General features: G+C 34.4%; 1 protein-coding gene and 1 pseudogene across 1 annotated transcript in view; both read right to left on the bottom strand.

Moving 5' to 3' along the window:
* Positions 1-20,647, bottom strand: part of Hpse2 (heparanase 2 (inactive)) — a 629,942-nt gene that overhangs the window by 373,079 nt on the left and 236,216 nt on the right. The gene's annotated exons all lie outside the window — the stretch shown is intronic.
* On the bottom strand, positions 15,859-16,189 carry LOC101961178 (cAMP-regulated phosphoprotein 19 pseudogene; annotated as a pseudogene).

Here is a 20,647-nt window from a genome sequence, read left to right as displayed (position 1 = left end):
TTTTCTAAAGTTTTCATGTTATACAATGAACAAGCAGTAAGAAAATAAATTTTAAAATAAAAAATGGAAAAAAGGAAAAATTCAGTTTTAAGGGAATGATTCTAGAATTTTCTTCAGAATGTCATGATCTACTGACTGTTAATATCATCAAAAGTATGCTACTATGCTTTACCAACATAACAGACTAACATGCCCCAGTCTCTGGTCTTTTCTGTCATTGCATTTCCTCTCTGCAAATTTGCTAAAACGTTCACAATAATCTCATTCCATAGAAACTGTATGAATGAGAAGAGAAAGGGAAAAATTTGCAGTTGTGGAAAGAATAAATATTTGGAAAGGGGGACCAAAAAGAGTGAGAGGAACTTCCACAGAAATTTGTATGTGCAGAAATGCATATAAAACTCCAAAGGAAAGTTATATGATTCATTCTACTATCTTTCCTATTTCCATGCCCCCTCACATCGGGGCATGGAAATAGGAAAGATAGATAGTAGAATCGAATACATATACTTTCCTATGGAGTTCATATATGCATTCTGCAACATACAAATTTCTGTGGAAGTTCCTCTCACTCTTTTTGGTCCCCTTTCCAAATATTTATTCTTTCCACAACTGCAAATTTTTCCCTTTCTCTTCTCATTCATACAGTTTCTATGGAATGAGATTATTGTGAACGTTTAGCAAATTTGCAGAGAGGAAATGCCAATGACAGAAAAGACCAGAGACTGGGGCATGTTAGTCTTTATGTTGGTAAAGATAGTAGCATACTTTTGATGATCTTAACATCATAGATCATGACATTCTGAAGAAAATTCAATTTAGTTGCCCTGTTCTAGCTTGCTAACCAGAACCAATTTAATTTTAAATCTACACACAGAGCCAAGGGGGATGAAATATTTTGCAATTACTTTTAGCTCCCTGTTGGAAGGAAGAATAAGATTTAACCAGTTCTGCTCCGGCTGCGATAACTATCCAGGTTTGTCGGAGGCCTAAGTGGTGTCCTTGGGCTGAAGATTAAAGAATGGAAAACTCTGTACTGAAATTACTTGCTTTGTTTAACAACTTAATGGGAGTGAATTTTGAGAATGTGACAAATTGCTTTTGATTTATCTGCACAGAGCATGAAATACTGGTGCAAGAAAGCAATTTGTTACACAGACAATGTCTACTTTTTGCTATAAATCTGTCCACTGTCACATTCTATTTGACATCTAGTTAGGTGATTTTCAAAGAACTAGTTTATTACTGCACTTAACAAAGAGCAGGAAACTGATATATGATTCTCTTGTTGCTTCTCAGCTACCAGAAACACATTTCTCAGGTATCAATCTATGCGAGTGTCTTTTGGTTTTATCCTCTATTGTGACAGATAGGTAAACAAGCTGATAAAATCAAGTACTTTCTAAAAGGAAAAGTTATCATATTTATGTATGCTCTGGGCTTGTCACAAAACTTCAAACAGTGTCTGGCTCTGCTTACCATCTGCACAAATTTATTCCAAATAACATAACAAAGTTTGTTTCTTGATTTCTTTCAACATAAATAGAACCATTAAGTTTGGGGATGTTTATATTCTAGGAGATAGTCAGATCAATTGTTCTGATTAACCTTAGCACAAGACTTGGCCCCTGCCACCATACATACCTCAGCCCCAGCTATTCTTGTCCAAATTTCTCTTCAGTCATCTCTAGAGCTTATATCTTCAGAACCATTTGTTCCTCACCATGCCTAATACTGGGAGGAAATGAGGTTGCTATAGGTCTGGCTGAAGTCCCCCTTGGGCAGTGTTGTGGTCTGTCTTTATTAAAAGCAAAATAAAGGCCTCATATGGGGACTTGGCAACTACTCCAGATTATGCCAGGCTTTTTGATTCTTGCTTTTTTCGGAAAGAGAAGTAGAAAAGGAGGAAGCCATTTATAAATGTTATCCAAATAGACAGATCTACCCAAGACTATTTTATCACTGTCAATTTAAATGTAGACATTCTGCTCACACCAGTTCACTATTAGTTTGTTGAAAATTGGAGGAATTTGAGAGAGAAATACTAGCATGTATAGTAATAATCCTCATGAGCAAAATGCGAAGAACTACAACTGCTCTATATAAGTCTAACTATATGTATTAGGTTTTCAGTAAATATGATGTTGATTCCAGAGTTTTATTTTGTATGGCATTATCTAATTTAGTAGTTTTTATCATCATATTCCTAGACTAGTAGAAAAACTCAACAAATATAAATTATATCAGTAATATTCAGATGAGTGGGGTGGGAATTATTCTAAAAGAAATGATTCTAGACTCAATTGTGGAAAAGTCTATCTTCAAATCCTAGCACCACCACTTAACTTCCCTGAGTATCAAATCTTCATCTTTAAAAGAAAATAATATTTTTTCCTCATAGAGTTGTTATGAGATTAAGTCAACTAATTTGGTGTCTTCATAAACCCACAATAATAGGCACCTACTCTTATGATTACTATTTATTATTTTTTCATGGACTATTTACTTACTACTATAAGCTAAACAATTAATGAATAAATAAACATCTAGCAACATTTGTATAAGAGAGAATGATAAGCACGGAACCAGGAAGTTTGATTTCTTTAAGTCTTTCTTTCTTTTTCTTTTTTTAAAGAGAGAGAGAGAGAGAGAGAGAGAGAGAGAGAGAGAGAGAGAGAGAGAGAGAGAATTTTTTAATATTTATTTTTCAGTTTTCGATGGACACACCATCGTTATTCTATTTTTATGTGGTGCTGAGGATCGGACCCAGCGCCCCTCGCATGCCAGGCCAGCGTGTTACCGCTTGAGCCTCATCCCCAGCCCTCTTTAAGTCTTTCCAATAGCAAAACCCATAAGGTATTTTAATGAAGAACAGTCAAACGTCACCAGGAACATTTTTCTGCAGATACACCCCAGTATAACTGTTCAAGTATAGATTACATAGAAAAAGAATGATAGCCATTCTTGCAAAATTGCTCAGGCCCTCAATTATATAATATTATGTAATATTATATATATAATATAACATATATGATATATATATATATATATAACAAAAATAAATGGTGTAGACACAGCAGTAAAGCAAATAAGGCAAATGCTCTCAAGTAATGAAAATGGTAAGCCATAGTAACAAAATAGCATGGTACTAACATAAGAACAGGCACTTAGATCAATGAATAAAAGAGACAAACCCAGGCAAATATACCCATATTATTATTGAAAAAAAATCGCTAAAAACATACATTGAAGAAGACATAGCCTCTTTAACAAATAGTGCTGGGCAAACTGGATAATCATATTTAGAAGATTGAAACGATATCCTTATTTCTCATCCTGTACCCAAATCAACTCAAAATGGATCAAAGATGTAAATATAATCTAGAAATTTTGAAACTATTACAAGAAAACAGGGTGAATACTTCAAGACATAGGCACAGGCAACGACTTCTCGAATAGGATTCCAACAGCTCAGGAAATAATAGCAAGAATTGACAAATGGGACTGCATCAAATTTAAAAGCTTCTGCCCACAAAGAAAACATTTAAAGAGTGAAGAGACAGCCTACAGAATGAAAGAATATCTTGTCCAGCTATTCTTCCTACAGAGAATTACTATCCAGAATACATAAAGAACTCAAAACTTAACACCAACAGAAAAAAATTCAATCAATAAACCAAGTGAACCGAATAGATATTTTTCAAAAGAAGATGGAAAACCATCAATCATCATATAAATAAATGTTCAACATTTTTAGTCATCAGGGAAATTCAAATCAAAACTATGTTGATATTCTATCTCATTCCAGTCAGAATGGCTATCAATAAGAATATAAAAAATACTAAATTCTGACCAAGATGTAGGAAAAAGAAACACTTAGACACTATTAGTAAAATTGTAAATTAGTACGGCCACAATGGAAATCATTATGGAGTTTCCTCAAAACACTAAAAATAGAATCACCATATAACCCAGTTGTTCCACTGTTTCATATAGACCCAAAAGAATTAAAGTCAGCATAGAGATACCGGCATGCCCATGTTTATCGAAACACAATTCAAAGTAACCAAGTTATGAAATTAGCCTAGATGCCTGACAATAGATGAATGGATCAAGAAAATGTGGTACATAGACAGCAGAACGTTTTGTAATCCTAATGACTTGGAAGGCTGAAGAGGAAGGATCCCAAGTTCAAAGCCAGCCTCATCAGCTTAACAAGGCCCTATGCAACTTAGTGAGACACTTGTCTCAAAACAAAAGAAGAGGGGGCTGAGGATGTGGCTTAGTGATTAAGTGTCCCCGGGTTCAATTGAAAGAAAGGAAGAAAGAAGGAAAGAAGGAAAGAAGGAAGGAAGGAAGGAAGGGAGGAAGGAAGGAAGGAAGGAAGGAAGAAAGAAAGAAAGAAAGAAAGAAAGAAAGAAAGAAAGAAAGAAAGAAAGAAAGAAAGAAAGAAAGAGGAAAACAGAAAAGGAAAAGAAGAAGAACATTTGCAGGAAAATGGAGATTATTATTTAGGTAAAATAAGACAAATACATAAAGACAAGTATCACATATGGAATCTAGAGAGAAATAGAAAAAAAACCAAAAAAGACATGATGGTAGCAGAGATTATTAGAGAGAAACTATTAGAGGGGAAGGGTTGGGATCAGGAGAAGGGAAAAAAGATGATGGAAAGGGTGATATTGGGTGGATATCAAAGTGTGATATTATAAATATGCCACAATGAAACCTAGTCTATATAACTAAAATGCACCAATAAAAAAAGATGTAAACCTCAATGTCAACAAATTCATTTACTGAATAATGAAACTGAGTTTCTTATGATTCCTTAGGTATATTTTCATTTTATTCATTACACAAATATCTGTTCAATAAGAAGACTCTGTGGTGGACACTGTGGGCAATACAAATACTGCAATTAAATTTTGGTTCTGTTAGACCAATATTTATTGAATACCCCTTATGGGCTAAGCAGTGCACTATTTGCAAGGGTGATAAATAAAACTAAATTCAGCCTGGGCCTTTGAGAGAAGAAGATAACTAGCTATAATACAAAATATGGAGCTTCTAATTACAGACTGCAGAGGAGTGGATGACCAGAAATCAGGAAAAACTTCAAAAAGAATATGGTATCTGAGCAGATTTTTGGTAGTAGTGTGTTAAATGGACAAAGATAAGTATATTCTGTGAAAGAAATTTATATAGGTAGGCAGTGTGCAGATTGATTCCATACCACTGAAGAGAAAGTGGAGCAGGAATAGAAGATAAAAGTTAGTAAGGGGGTGCAGAAATAAGTTTGTGAATGGCCTCTAATGCTGGGGAGCTTGGATGTTTTTTTTTTTTTTTTTCCTTCTAAATGCTAGTAAGTCATTGAAATTCTCTAAAAAGGTTAGATCTGTGTTTGGTAATTGTTTGGAAGGTGAACTAAACAACAACAAAACTAGAGGCAAGGAGGATAGATAGAAAGCTGCTAAAATAATGTAAGAAAGTGAGGATGAGGAAACAGCTAATGTAACAGCATAAGGAACAGAGAAAAGATAAATTTTAAATATATTAAAGAGACAAAATTAACAATCATTTTAGATTAGTCAATGTTTATAGAAAAATAAAATTGAGAAGTATGTATAAGAGTGTTCTTTCTGCTCACATAAGGATAGAAATTTGAAATACTTAGAAAAATTATTAGATACAAACATGGCAAAGTTTTAACAGATTAAAAAAATGTCTAGAAAGTTGGATCTGGTGTCTAGAAAGGAAGAGATAAAGGGATTTTTATAGATAATGACTTAGATTTTAGGGCATTTACTTTTAGAAGAAAATTCCACTGAAATGAAAAGACTGCTTCTTGATTCACTTAACACGGATAGTAAATTTTAAGACAATGTTCGTTTGGCAAGGCAATGTGTAACTGGGCAGACATTGAGATGCCCTGCTCAGATCCCTTCAAGAGAACCTGCTGCTAGAAGCATAGCTTTCTGATGGGCTCCAGCTGCTGTACCTTTAGATTCATGGCAGCATTCACACTGAAGCCAGGCTCTCCATCCCAACCCCTCCCCCCTGACCCAGACAATGACTAAGCACAGAAGGTGCAGTAGAGCTAGGCCAGTCCCCTACATTATGGGGTTTCACTAATGGAGAATTTTTGCTTAAAGCTCCCTACCACCTGGCCAGGACTCAGAACTTCACTGTGGCTTGAGGCTCCTTCTGCTCAGTTCTTTTTCTTCCTCCTTCTCCTTCCGTAAGTGTCAGACGTGCATCACCAGTTGAAGGTTCTTGCTGTCTATTCCTACACCTTTCAAACTTAACTCTGCCAGGATGTTTCTCAAAATAAAATTCCAAGAGAGACACCCTTTTTGGTGTCTGCTTCTCAAAAGACCTGAACTGACAGTTTAAGTAAGTTTACTAAGAATAAGAATCACAAGGAAATGTGAGTTCCTCCTCAGAGAATCTCACACCTAAACCACCCCTGGAAAACAGAAATCTAACTGATCCTTAGGGTTTTCCAAGAAGATACAACCTAGCCCAGTGTTACAACAGCCCTCACAATTAGACATTTTATTATTGACTTACCCACCTCCCTTGGGTCATATGTTCTATTCTAACTTCCAGAACATCTTTTACTAACATTTCATATAATTAAATTAAATTAGATTAAACTTCCCATAAAAGCTGGATTGAACTAAAAATAGTGAAAACTCTATCCATAAGAATTTTATTTTGAACTGAGTGAATTCTCAACTTAAATAATCATAGTCTCCTCTTTGAGCCCCAGGGGCACAGGCAATACAGGCAGACAACATAGTCTCCTCCGGAGTACACATTCATCTACCCTCTCAGGAGAATTTGCCTTTCCTGCTGCAAGCAGCTTCGTCCAGCTGCCAGTAGAATATTTGGATGACATTGCCTCAAGTCAACACATAAGAATTCTAGTCAAGGGAGGCAGTCTGGCATAGTAGTTAAGTATACTTCTCCTACACACTTGGTTTAAATCCTGGCTCCATTAGGTGCTCAAACTGGGTGACTTCAGAAACGTTTTCCCTTCTTCTCTCTGATCATCAGTTTACTTGTGTGTAAATTGAGTATAGTAATAGTACCTTCCTTGCATGTTTGTTGTGAGGATTGTTGCTATCTGCCAAGGCAGATAAAGCATTTAGTACAGTTCCTGGCATGGACTTAGTACTCAGTAACTGGAAATTATTTATTTATGTCATCATTGTTAGCAGAAGCATCTGCTCTGGATGTGGACAGAGTTGCTTATCCACACTTGGAGAAGCCAGTGGTCATATAAAATGGTTTGGCCTCTTTTTTGACGAGAAAGCTGAGAAGCTATGTAAGTGGCCACACATTAAGGTTCAGCCTTCACTCACGACAGCAAAGGGGAAGCTGGCCTCTCTCTGAATAAGGGACAGACAGCTGGAGAGGGCCAAAAGAGGGATTACCAGAAGATTATGATGGTCAGGGGAAAGCTGAAATAACTATTTTAACAGACGATTTGTGCTCCAATTACCAACTAAATGTTCATGGTAAATAAGGATCCATAAAAACACATCTGTAAACCCCAAACTTTAGTGACTGGAGCTTTGCATGGTTCATTAGCACATATTCCTTTGCCCAACTGTGACGTCACTTATCAGCGCAGACATTTTTTTTTCAAAGTCTATTCTTCAGGAGTTGGGACCAGTGCCCTGTGATGAAATTTTATGAAATCAGTGCAGTCACAGTCCTTCTCCATTGAGTGAAGGGAAATTTATTAAGTGAATATCTTCCATGATGTTCTATTATCTACCTTTTTATTCCTCTTTTAAGGTAAAAGTTGGTAATTATAAACTAGAAAGTGAAAATTTACTACATGCGAGTGTTTAGCTATAAGGAAGCACTAAATTCAAGATCTGTACTCCAGACTTTCTCTGTCCAACAGAATTATAATGGTGAGTCACAAATGCAACTTAGGTTTGTAATTTTAAAATTTCTATTAAACACAAGAAGTAAAAATAAGAATTATTACATTAAATAACATTATAAATTAATTACCAACATAACTAAAACTTGTTTCAACATGTAATTAATATAAAACTTTTAGTGAAATTTTAATTTTTTATACCAAGTTTCAAAATCCTATGTGTATTTTACTCTTATAGCATATCTCAATACACACTAGCCAAGTGCTTATTAAGTTTTATTCTCAAAATAAATATTTTCAAGTGCTTATTAAGTTCATGTTGCTAGTAGCTACTAAATTGGATAGTACACTTCGGGGGACTGGACTGGGCAAGAGTAGGGTTATATAAAACACCAGGTTACCGTTATGGTTGTTTGTCATTTTGGGCTGCCTAGCATCTTTTGAAAATTCTTCCTATGTTAAGAGAAATCTCATATCATAAATCTCATTTCAAGAAAATAGATTTTCTCAGATTCTCCTTCAAATAATGGCCAATCAGAAACAACCACATGAGATTTGAATTATATAGAGAAAAGCATGAAGAGAGTGGCACTGTGTATGTGGAACTGGTGTTCTGGTAGAAGTGATGGTGAAGGCATGTAGTTTTAATGGGCACCAGCAGGAGTGATCTGAAGTCTAATACTCAGAACCCATGGATACAGGTATGTTCTGCTTTAACTATGGCCAGTAGAAGTGAAAGTGGGGCCTTATGGAACTACTTCAATTTGGATAATGTTTCAATTAGAATCCAAACCTGGCTCTCTGAGCTACCTGTTATCCTTTATTTCTTTCTATACTCTAGTTCTATGGTCTAGATATGGAAGGTTCCCCAAAGGCCCATGTATTGAAAGCTTCATCTCTAGTCTGTGGCACAATCGGGAAGGGTGAAACCTTTAGGAAGTGGGACCTAGTGGAAGGAACTTATGCCACTGAGGATGTGCTCTTAAAAGAGAATAATAGGATACTGGACTGCTTCCCAGTTGTCAGGAAGTGAGCAGTTTTGTTCCACTACACATTTCCCACCATGATGTTCTGTCTTGCCACAGGCCCAAAATCAACAGAACCAACCAACCATGGACTGAAACCTTTCAAACTGTGAGCCAAAATAAACCTTTTCTTCAGAAACCTTGATCATCTCAAGTATTTTGTCATAGTAATGGAAAGCTGATAAAGAAAACTAGTTAGTGTGGCCCCTCAAATTTAGCCCCTCAGAACTATGAGCCAAAATAAACCTCTTTTCTTTAAGTTTTGCTAGTCTGTAACATTGTGTTACTAGCAACAGAAAATGAACTATGGTGGTCCTAGCTCATATGTCACTGTTTGAATTAGACATTCTTTGAACATTCTAAAATCATACCCTCTTTCTTCAAATAAGTCCAGAATCCCCAGTCCCCTTTACCTTGAACTACTTTGTTTGTTTAACTAAATTATAAATTCATTTTAACTAAACTTGTAAATGAAATAATTGATGCATAGGGATACCATGTGCCTTTTACCCAATTTTCCTAATGATGATATATTTTACAACTATAGTACTTCATCATAACTAGAACACTGACAATGGATACAAATAAAACAGAACATTTCCATCATCTCAAGGATCCCTCAAGTTCTCCTTTTATAGCCACATCCATTTTTCTTCTTTGCTCTCCATCAAAAATTTCACCCTTGGCAACCACTAACCTGTTCTCCATTTCTATAATATTTAGCTTCAAGAAGATTATGTAAATGCAATCTCATAATATGTTAACCTCTCAGGATTAGTTGTATTTTTTCATTTGGTATAATTTTCCAAAAAGTCATCCAAGATGTTTGTGTCAATAGTCCATTAATTTCCAGGGCTGAACAGTATTCCATGGTTTGAATGCACCACAGTAGTTCAAAGATTAACCTACTGAATAACATCTAGGTTGTTTAAAGTTTTGAACTATTACAAATAAGCTACTACAATTTTGCATAGGTTTTTGAGTGAATATATTTCCATTTCTCCAGGATAATGTCCAGGAATATAATTATTGGATCAAATTTCTTATATTTTTCTTTTTTAACAAACTGCCAAATTAAAAATCATGCTTAATTTTCTTTTCTTTTCTTTTTTTTAAAGAGAGAGCGAGAGAGGAGAGAGAGAGAGAATTTTCAATATTTATTGTTTAGTTCTCGGCGGACACAACATCTTTGTTGGTATGTGGTGCTGAGGATTGAACCCGGGTCGCACACATGGCAGGTGAGCGCGCTACCGCCTGAGCCACATCCCCAGCCCTTAATTTTCTTTTAACAAACTGCCAAACTATTTTCCAGAGTGACTGTGTATTTTACATTCCCATCAGCAATTAGTATTTCTTTGCATCTTCACAAACATTTGTTGTTATCATTATTTTAAATTTTAGCCAGTCTGACGGGTCCAGATATCTCATTAATATACCATTGTGGCTTTAATTGGCATTTTCTCCTGACTAATAATATCAGATATCACATGCTTATTTGACATCTGTATCTCCTCTTTGTTGAAATATCTGTCTTTTGATAGTTTTCTAACTTAGTTTGGTGAGTTTTGAGAGTTCTTTCTGTATTCTAGAATCTAGTCTTTTGTCAAATATGTGGTTTACAAATACTTTCTCCCACCTACAGTTTTTCTTTAGACTGGGAGATGTAGCTCAGTGGTAGAGCACTTATCTAGCATGTGGGAGCCTAGGTTCAAACTTCAGTACTGTGAAAGGAAGAAAGGGAGGGAGAAGGGGAAGAAGAAAGAAAGAAAAAACAAAAAGACATCTCCCTATAGTTTGTCTCTTTATCCTCTTAAGTAGATCTTTCACAGAACAAATTTTAATTTTAACAAACTCCAACTACAATTTATCAATTTTTCTAGGTGTGGTTTCTGGTGTTGAATCTAAGAACTTCCAGCCTAGCCCTAGATTCTGGATTTTGTCAATATTAGATCCTGAAGATTTTTTGTTTGTTTTGGAAGGTATATGGTTCTAAGTTTTGCACTTTAATTCTGTAATCAATTTTGAGTTAATTCTTATATAAGGTATGAGATGAAGTTTGAGGTCCTTTTTTTTTTTTTCCCTAAGATGCTCAAGAGCTCCAACACCATTTTCTGAAAAACCTATCCTCTATTGAATTGTTTTACACCTTTGTCAAAAATCAATTGGGCATATTTGTGTGGGGCTATTTCTAGGTTCTGTTTTTGTTCACTGGTTTATTGTCCTTCCCTCTGCCAATACTGCTCATTTTTTATTAATGTAGTTGTCTAAGAATCTTGAAGTTAGTCAGTCTTTCTACTTTATTTCTTTTTCAAAATTCATTTATTTATTCTACTTTATTTACATTTTTATGTAACTTTTAGAATAATTCTTTTGTATCTACAATTTTTTTCTGAAATTTTGATAGAAATTGTGTTAAACTTGTACACCAAATTGTAGGAAATTGACATGTTTATTATATCTAGTTTTCCAATCAATGAACATGGTATCTGTCTCTGTTACTTAGATTTTCTTTTATTTCTTTCATTTGTATTTTATAATTTTCAATATACAAAGCTTATACATATTTGTTAGGTTTATACCTAAGCATTTCACTTTTTTAAACAATTATAAATGATACTCTATTTTTTTCATTTTAATGTATACATGTTCATTGCTGGTGTATATAAATAAATACAATAAAGTTTTATACATTGACTATGTATCCTACAACCTTGATAAGCCCATTTTTCAGGTCTTATTTTGATTTTGGTTTGTAAATTCCTTCAGATTTTCTACATAGACAAGTATGTCATTTGTAAATAGGAACAGTATTTATTTATGTTCTATATGGATTTTATTTCCTCCTCTTGCCTAATTGCAGAGTTTTAATTTTCCAGCATTATGTTGAATAAGAGTGGTAAAAACAGGCATCTTTGACTTGCTCCTAATCTCAGGGTAAAAGCATATAGTCTTTCATTACTAAATGCATATTAAGTATAGGTTTTGTTAAGTATGGGTTTAAGTATATTAAATATAGGTTAGGTAGATATCTTTTATCAAGTTAATAAAGTTCCACTCTATTCCTGTTTTTCTGAGTTTTATCATAGGCAATATTGGAATTTTTCAGATGCTATTTTGTATCACTTGATAAATCAAATCTCTTCTTTGATCTGTTAATAGAGTGGGTTACATTGATTGCTTTTCAAGTGTTGAAAGAGCCTTGCATCCCTGGAATAAACCCCATTTGACTTTGAAGTATATTTTTAAAATATATTGCTGGATTTTATTTGTTAATATTTTATTAAGGAGTTCTTTTCATCTATATTAATTTTAGACTTTGTTCTGTAAATTATTTGTACTTTTTGGTTTTAATAAAAATATTCATAAAATAAAATACGAAATGCTTTCATTTTCTGGAAAAATTATGTAAGATTGATGCTAATTCAATTTAATTCTCCAAATAAATCATCAGATAATAGAAATGTTTGTCTTGGAGTTTTAAAATTATAAAATCAATTCTCTCCATTGCTATGCAGATACTCAAATTAGCTATTTTGTTTTGGTTGAGTTGTGGTAATTTATGTTTCTTGAGGAATTGGTCCACTTAGTCTAACTTGTCAAATTTATGTATATAAAGTTGTTTGTGTTTTCTCTCTCTTTTTTTTCTGTTAGTCTGTCAATTTTATTGTTCTTTTCAAAGAACTGGCTTTTTATTTCACTGATTTGTCTTTATTGTTTTTGTTTTTCAGATTTACTTATTTTATTATTTTCTTCCTTAAACTTTTAGCTTATATTGCTCTCCCTCTAGTTTTTTTTTAAATTATTATTATTGACTGGAGACTCTTCTGATGTATGCATTTTAGCGCTGTAAGTCTTCCTCTAGGTACTGCTTCAGCTGCATCTAACACACGTTGATTTATTTTCTTTTTTATACAGTTTAATAATGCACTATCTTAAACTTCATGGAACTTATCATTTTGACTCATGAATTGTTAAAAGTGTGTTGTTTATTGATTTTTTTCCAAAATTTCGGGAAATTGCCTGCCATCCCTCTGCTATTGATATCTAGTTTCTTTCCATTACAGCTGAATACCACAATCTGTATAATTTCAATTCTTTTAAATTTGTTTAGTTTGTTTCATGGCCAAAGATATGGTCTACCTTGATATTTGAGTATCTAGACTGTGGGTTGTGGAAACGGATGTGTGTTCTACTATTGTTGGGTGAAATGCTCTATAAAAGTCTATTAAAAATCTATTAAATTCTCTTGGTTAGGTACTACTGAGGTGTATATATATATTTTTTGATGGAAATATATATATATATATATATATATATATATATATATATATATATATATATATATAGTGTTGATTCTGCGTCTAGTTGTTCCATCAATTTTTGAGAGGAGGGTGTTGAAGTATCCAAATATAATTATGGATTAATTTATTTCTCCTTTCAGTGCTATAAGGTTTTGCTTCATATCTTTGCAGCTCCATTATTTGGTTCATATACATTTAGAATTGTTATGTTTTCTTGGTGTATTGAACCTTTATCACTCTGTATTCTCTGTTTCTGGTAATTTTTCTTTTTTTTTTTTTTTTTTTTTTTGCTTCAGTCTATTTTGTCTGATATTATTGATACTGCCGGTTAACAGTAACAAGTTCTGATCCTCACATGTTGAAGTGTAACATTAGAGGAGTACACAGAGGCAAGCATATAAAGCAAGTTTTATTTTAAAAGGGGTAACATAGACTTCTTCCGGAAGAGAAGGGGGACATAACTGGTATCCTGGTATTCCAAGAAGTGAGAGCATTTTTCCTTTTTTATATATCCTAGGCTTACTTTGTTCTCCTGCTCTCTTCCTCTTATCTCTCTCCTTCCTGCATATGTAACTAGGCCCAGGAGATGGCCCAGATGAGTTGGCCAAAACGTGAGAAGCAGATGGGCTAGAGGGGCCAAGGTGGAGTGATCCTGGCAGGAAGGGGACCCAGGACACATTAATTAACAACTTTCACAATAACTTTCACAACTCCCTGTAGGGAGAGACAATCCCTGGAATAGGTTATCTTGGCAACAGGTTGGAGCAGGGGCAGGTTATCCTGATAAGGGTAGAGGAAGGCCTCTGAAGGCATTGACATTTCAATTCCTCAGACCCCATCTCCTGGACCCAAACTGGCCTCCATTCTGTGGATGGAACCTTTGCCTATCTGCACTGACTGCCTGTCTTCAATTCTGGTTTTATTATTATAACTAGTTCTGATTTCCTTTGATTAAATATTTCATGGTATCCTTTGTTTTTTTTTTTATTCTGTTACTTTCAACCAGCCTATATTGTTGCATTTGAATGAGTTTCCTGGAGATAACACGTTGTTAGATCATGTTTTAGAATCTATTGCTCCAGTTTCTGTCTTTTAATTAGTGTATATCTTAGGGCTTAAAAGCCTTCCATTTCATTTCTTACTTCCTGTTATATTTTTGGTTTCTCTGTTTTCTTCTTACCTTCTTTTAGTTACTTAAACTTTTTGTTTTAATTTATCAACATTTTTGTTTTAAAACATTTTAAACATTTTTAAACATTTAGTTGTAGGTGGACACAATGCCTCCATTTAATTTTTATGGGATGCTAAAGATTGAACCCAGTGCCTCATGCTTGCTAGGTGAGTGCTTTTCCTCTGAGTCACAACCCCAGCCCCTACTTAAACATTTTTAAAAAGAATTCTATTTTATTTATAGTGATTTTTCTGTAAAACTACTGTATGTACAAAAATGGCACAAAAGTGAATTCAACAGTCGATGCACATGCATACTTTATTCACATCTTCAACAATAAAAGGTTTTAACACTACAGAACTAAATAAGAATACCAGCTTTAAGGGCAGCTGTTAAGTACTGAAGTCACATAAATCACACCAGAATGGACAAATATTGCCCAAGCAAAATTCTATTATTAAAACTCAAACAGGCTTAAGGGCATTCAAGTTCAAGCACAATTATACAAATCTTTTGGAGTCCCTTCTATTTATGTTTGAATTATGTGAATTTTCTTCCAACTTATGGTCTTAAAATTTTGCTTTACAAAATCCAAAAGGAAAATACAGAAGAAATCAATACAGTCAGGCATGGTGGCACAAGCCTGTAATCCCAATGGTTTAGGAGGCTGTGGTGGGAGGATCCTGAGTTCAGGGTCAACCTCAACAATTTAGCAAGACCCTAAGCAACTCAGAGAGGCCCTGTCTCTAAATAAAATATTTTAAAAGGTTGGGGGTGTGGCTCAGTGGTTAAGCACCCCTGGGTTCAATCCCCAGTACCAAAAAAAAAAAAAATCAAAATCAATACAGAGGTTACATGGTTACATTAAATAAAAGAAGCATACATAGCTATAATTAAGATGAAGTGAGGAAGACCCAAACATTAAAATTGTAAAATTTGCTTGTTACTTGTTGGAACCAGTCCTACACTAGGACTTAGGTAATATATACAATTTTTTGTTGTTGTTCTTGTTCTAACATTTATTTTCCTCCAAATTGATTGTGTTTTTCTCTAATGATATGAAAAGTCTTTGTTTCCCTTTTCCAAGTGTTGAGATTCAAAAAGCCAGGTCTTAATCATACAGTAATCTTCACCTCTTCAATGTCTTGTATGTTGATTTAGTTTCATGTATAGGTATTTATGTTAGTTTTCCTCAGGGATTTATACATTGACATATATTTTCAAGTAGATTACTTATGTTGCTCTAATGCATCCTTTTCATCAGTGTACTGTTAAAACTAATCAAAACCTCTTCGCATGTATTTTCCCTTACAATCACAGCATATACTCTCACTACCTGCAAAGCCAATAGTCTCAAATGATTTAGTGAATGAAAGGAAATAAAAAGTGAATAAATAATATATGAAGGAGAAATAATGGGAATTAGAAAATTCATGCAGGTCAGCTCTTTTAATCAGCCAGTCACTTGCTAGCAACAAGGGATGGTTTCCATTGAGGAAGCTGCTGTGGAGAGGGAATGTGGTCACCAGTGACCTCTGTATTATCTGGGGCTACAGTGGGAAGTTGCTTGTTTTTCATCGCTGCTTTTGCTATGTTGCAATTCCCAGAGTCAAAATAATTTTTGCCCTTTCTACAATAATTTCCTTAAAAAAACTGAACTTCCAGACTTTTGTCCCAGATGAGGATATCTTGTCTTCAATTTTGCTTCTTCAGTTTTCTCCAGACTAGTCATTTTATTTTTCATTTCCTACTTCTCCTCTGCTGAGGCTGCCTCAGGGACTTCCACAGGCATAGCACTCCCTCTGCCTAGCCCATATCAACAGTGATTTTGAATGTATCTCTTCATTATAGCTTTTTATTGGTTGTTGTAGGAATTAAAATACATACATGTGGCTTATCCTAGTCTACTGGTGTTATCATCTTACCAGTTCATGTGAAATAAAGAAATCTTACTCGCTTTACATTTCTTTACCCCCCTCTGTTTTGTTTCAAATATTTTCTCTGCTTACATTAGAATCACATCAGAGTTGTTATAAGTTTTGCTTTATATGCAAAAAAATTAAATTCAAGAGGAGAAAAGCCTATTGTATTTACTCATATTTTTGCTTTCTACGTTCTCCCTATCTAATGTTCCAAGTTTCTTGTTTTGTCATTTCACTTCCATTTAGAGAATTTTCTTTAGCCATTTGTTTAGATTAGGTCTGCTCACCACAAATTCTCTGTAATCATGATGTATCTTGGTGTGGATTCTTTAGACTAGTTTGAAGTTCACTCAGGTTTTTGAATCTTCAGGTTTAAATCTTAGCAATTTTCAACCATTATATCTTCAAGTACTTTATCATCCTCATCCTGTTCTCTCCAAAACTCTAAGGACGATGTTCTCTTCTTCTCTTCCACCCTTTTGAAGTTATGCTTTATTGATATTTTGCAGTTCATTAAGTTCTTTTCTCTTTTCTCTCCATTCTGCTCTTAATCTTATCAACTAAGCTTTTTGTTTCAGTTGTTGCATTTTTCAGTGTTTAAATTTTCCATTTGGTTCCTCTTTATGCCTTTCATTACTTTGTAGGGATTTTATATTTTTTTTCATTTGTTTCAAAATTCAGTGAGAAATGCTTCTCACTGAAGCATTTCTTTCATGACTATTATAATATTTTTCTTAATTAAATCTAATTTTTTATCTATAGATTGTCTATTTTGTTGTTGTTCATTTTGAGATCTTGATTTCTTTTCAATTTTCTATTGAAACCTAGAAATTTTCATGTTATAAAACTCTAGGTCTTATTTAAACATTCTGGTTTTGTTATTGTTGCTTCTCTTGGTTTTATTTAATTTTGTTTTGGAGATGGGGGTCTCACTATGTTGTGTAGGCTGGACTCAAACTCCTAGGCTCAAAGGATCCTCCTGTCACAACCTCCTGAATAGCTGGAACTACAGATGCATGCCATTGCACCCAGTTTAAACCTGTTTTTACTTTACTGGCTTTTTAAACGCATTGCTTTGGCATGGGAAGTGAGGGCACTACTGCATTATTGCCAAGTGTAGTTAAAAGTCCAAGTTGACCACTAAGCCTACATTGATGCCTAAGGAAGGCTCTTCATTAATTCTGGGTAGGGGTATTAGTTATTGTTGCTCAAAGGCTCCGGTGACACTGCAGCAAAAGGGGAAAAAGTCACATCAATACCAGGCAATGGGAATGAAAGTCCAGTTTCCCTACTTAGACACCATCCTGGCAAGAGTGGTGGGGAACCACATTAAATGCTTATGAAGGTGGAAATCTAGGCTTTCCACCTGGCCTTTGTTATTATGAACAGTAGGGCAAATTTTTGTGGTGGTGGCTAAGACAAAGTAGTTATTCTGTAAGTTTTTTGTCTAGCTACATTGTTCTATTAGTCCTTTGGCTAGAGAGAAGTGAATTTTGAGGGGAGCTTCTTTGGTCTACAGTCATTGGTACTTCCAGGTTATTGGATGCTTCAGTTTCAAGTCTGGGATATATAAGGGGAAAACAAACTCCAGAGAACTCACCATCATGTCATTCCTTGAGGTCTGTCTGACAACTTCTCTTCACTTTTCCATTATATTTGTATTATATATGTAATATCCAGGGATTTTTAGTTAGAGTTGTCAAGAGGAATAAGGAAAATAAATTTTATACTATCTTCTTGGAAGTAAGAGATGAGACACTATTTTTCAAAATACGATATTTATTTAGTGATAATATCTATTTTTTATGTTATATCTTTCCTTGCTAGAAAGTGAGCCTCAAAATGTATGTTTTAGCTGGGATAGTGGCATATGCCTGTAATTCCAGTGACTCAGGAGGCTGAGGCAGGAGAATTGCAAGTTTGAGGTCAGCCACAACAACTCTGTCTTAAAATAAAAAAAGTAAAAAGATCTGGAGATGTAGCTCAGTACCCTCTCCTCAATGTCATGCTTTTAGTCTGGACATAATAGCTTGTTGAGTGAATTTATGAAGCCAAAAAACGAGTGCTACCAAAAAACAAATAATAAAAGAAGTTTGATTTTTAAATTGGCACTAAGCCAGTAGGAAGAATAGGTGGAGGGAAGAAAATCACTATATAAGAATTAAAGATAGCCAAGCATGGTTGTGCATGCCTGTAATTCCAGTGGCTTGGGAAGCTGAGATAAAAGAATTACGAGTTCAAAGCCAGTCTCAGCAACTGTGCAGTGCTAAGCAACACAGTGAGACCCTTTCTCTGAGCAAAATACAAAAGAGGGGATGGGGATGTGGCTTAGTTGTCGAGTGCCCCTGAGTTCAATCCCTGGTACCCCCCCCCCCTCAAAAACATAGAATTAAAGTTAGGAAGCAAAGTTTAAATAAAATATTACTAGAGAATAGTAAAATATATAGAGTACACAGCTCAAGCGAAGGAAGAAAATGGTGTAATACAGCCAGGATTATCCACTCTTGGAGACAGATCTGATATAGTCTACTCCCCATCCCCAACTCCACAATCAGCAATCACTACATGAAGCAAGAGAAAAAGGAGGCATATTTCATATTAGCTTTGGGAACAGTACAAAAAGTTTGGTCTCCTCAAATTGTCACCAACATACTTGCCATATTAGCTTCTTATTGCTTTCCCTTTTAATCATCCTCTTCCTAGCACTGACAACAACAGTTGTTAACAACAAAACAGCAACATGTCTTCAAGGTACTATTAAATACAAGACATGCTTTTTCTACCAAGCCCACAAGATGGAAAAAAAGACGGTTATTAGGACACATTAAATGAAAAGTTATAATACATGTTGTCCCTTACTCATCCTTTTTCTTTCCATATCACTAAAACCCTGCCCCAAACCATGAATTTAAGAGAAAAGAAAAGGAAGAACCAGACACAGAAACTTATGCTTTATTTATGCAGTAGCCATCAAATCCCCCTTTCTAGCACAAACCCATCACTCCTGGGTCCTCTCTGACTTCTGATGTCCCCTAGAAGCCATCAACTTCCTATTAGCCACATTTCTATTAATAGTCATGTTACATCCAATATGGTCTTTTAAACAAAAATTGCAGACCCAAGCTTCTAGAAACATGCCACTGTCAATTACCAGGCGAAGAAATAGAAATTGGAAGCTTCAATGACAATGGACATTGCAATTCTCTAATTTTTCATTTTCCCATTATTTATGACCTATACCAACATAAGACTTCTTGACTGAGTTGTGGTAATACCTCTCCCCTTAGTAAAATAAAAATTTTCCTTAAACTCTATACTTCAGATTCATTGTCTAAAATAGAGAAAGGAATAGGGAGGTGGACAAGATAACGCCTGATAGAGTCTACAAGATATGCTCCAAATATGATTTGGCCCTATTGATTCAGGATATTATATACTAAGCATTTCCTCATCCTGAAAAAGGGGAAGAGGAGAGGCCCAGTCTTATAAAGAGGTATGCATTTTGAATGGCTGATGAACACCTATGGCAAATAACAGAATTTCCAGCAACAAAAAATTCAGAGACTATAGATAACAAGCTTACTCTAGAGAGATCCAGAATCATTTAATGACCCTAATGGAGAAAAACTAAGACTATATATTATATATTCTTGTGTCCATATATTCTTGTAAGACTATATATTCATATATTCTTGGCTATATATTCATATATTCTTTGCATAAAGAAAGTCTAGAATAAATGTAAGCAAACTATTGCCAATGGGCAATATCAGCCTATCTTAATATAGCCTCCAAGCTAATGATTTTCACAATTTTTAAATGTCAGTTAAAAATTAAAAGAATAATATTTTACAACACAGGAAATTAGAAAGTTACTTTTAATAATTCAAATGTCAGTGTTGATACATAAAGTTTTATTGTCATATTTTATTTGTCATGTTTTATTTGTTCTCTTGTTTACTATTGCAAATGAATGAATGCCTTCATGCTACAAGAATAGAGCTGAGTAGTTATAGGAGAGATTGTATGGTCTATACAGCCTAAAATACCTGACTCTTTATTTAAAAAAATTTCCAGCATCTATTCTAAATCAATATACAAGAAACTTTATTAAATGATTACCAGGGAAACGGGAAGGGATGAGGGCCAGATTGGAAATTGTATTAAATATTTTTATATTATTTTGCTTTTTTAATTTCATAAATGTATTACCTTTTAAAATAAATTTTTAATTTTTCTACAAAGAGCATTCCTATACCCTTGTGGGAGCCAGACTTCAAGATCACTAACTTCAATTATCACTAACTTTTTAGCCAGACTTCAATTAT

The sequence above is a fragment of the Ictidomys tridecemlineatus genome, chromosome 1 (genome assembly GCF_052094955.1).
Source record: "Ictidomys tridecemlineatus isolate mIctTri1 chromosome 1, mIctTri1.hap1, whole genome shotgun sequence".
NCBI classification, from domain to species: Eukaryota; Metazoa; Chordata; class Mammalia; order Rodentia; family Sciuridae; genus Ictidomys; species Ictidomys tridecemlineatus.
This window is presented reverse-complemented; position numbering and strand designations above follow the sequence as displayed.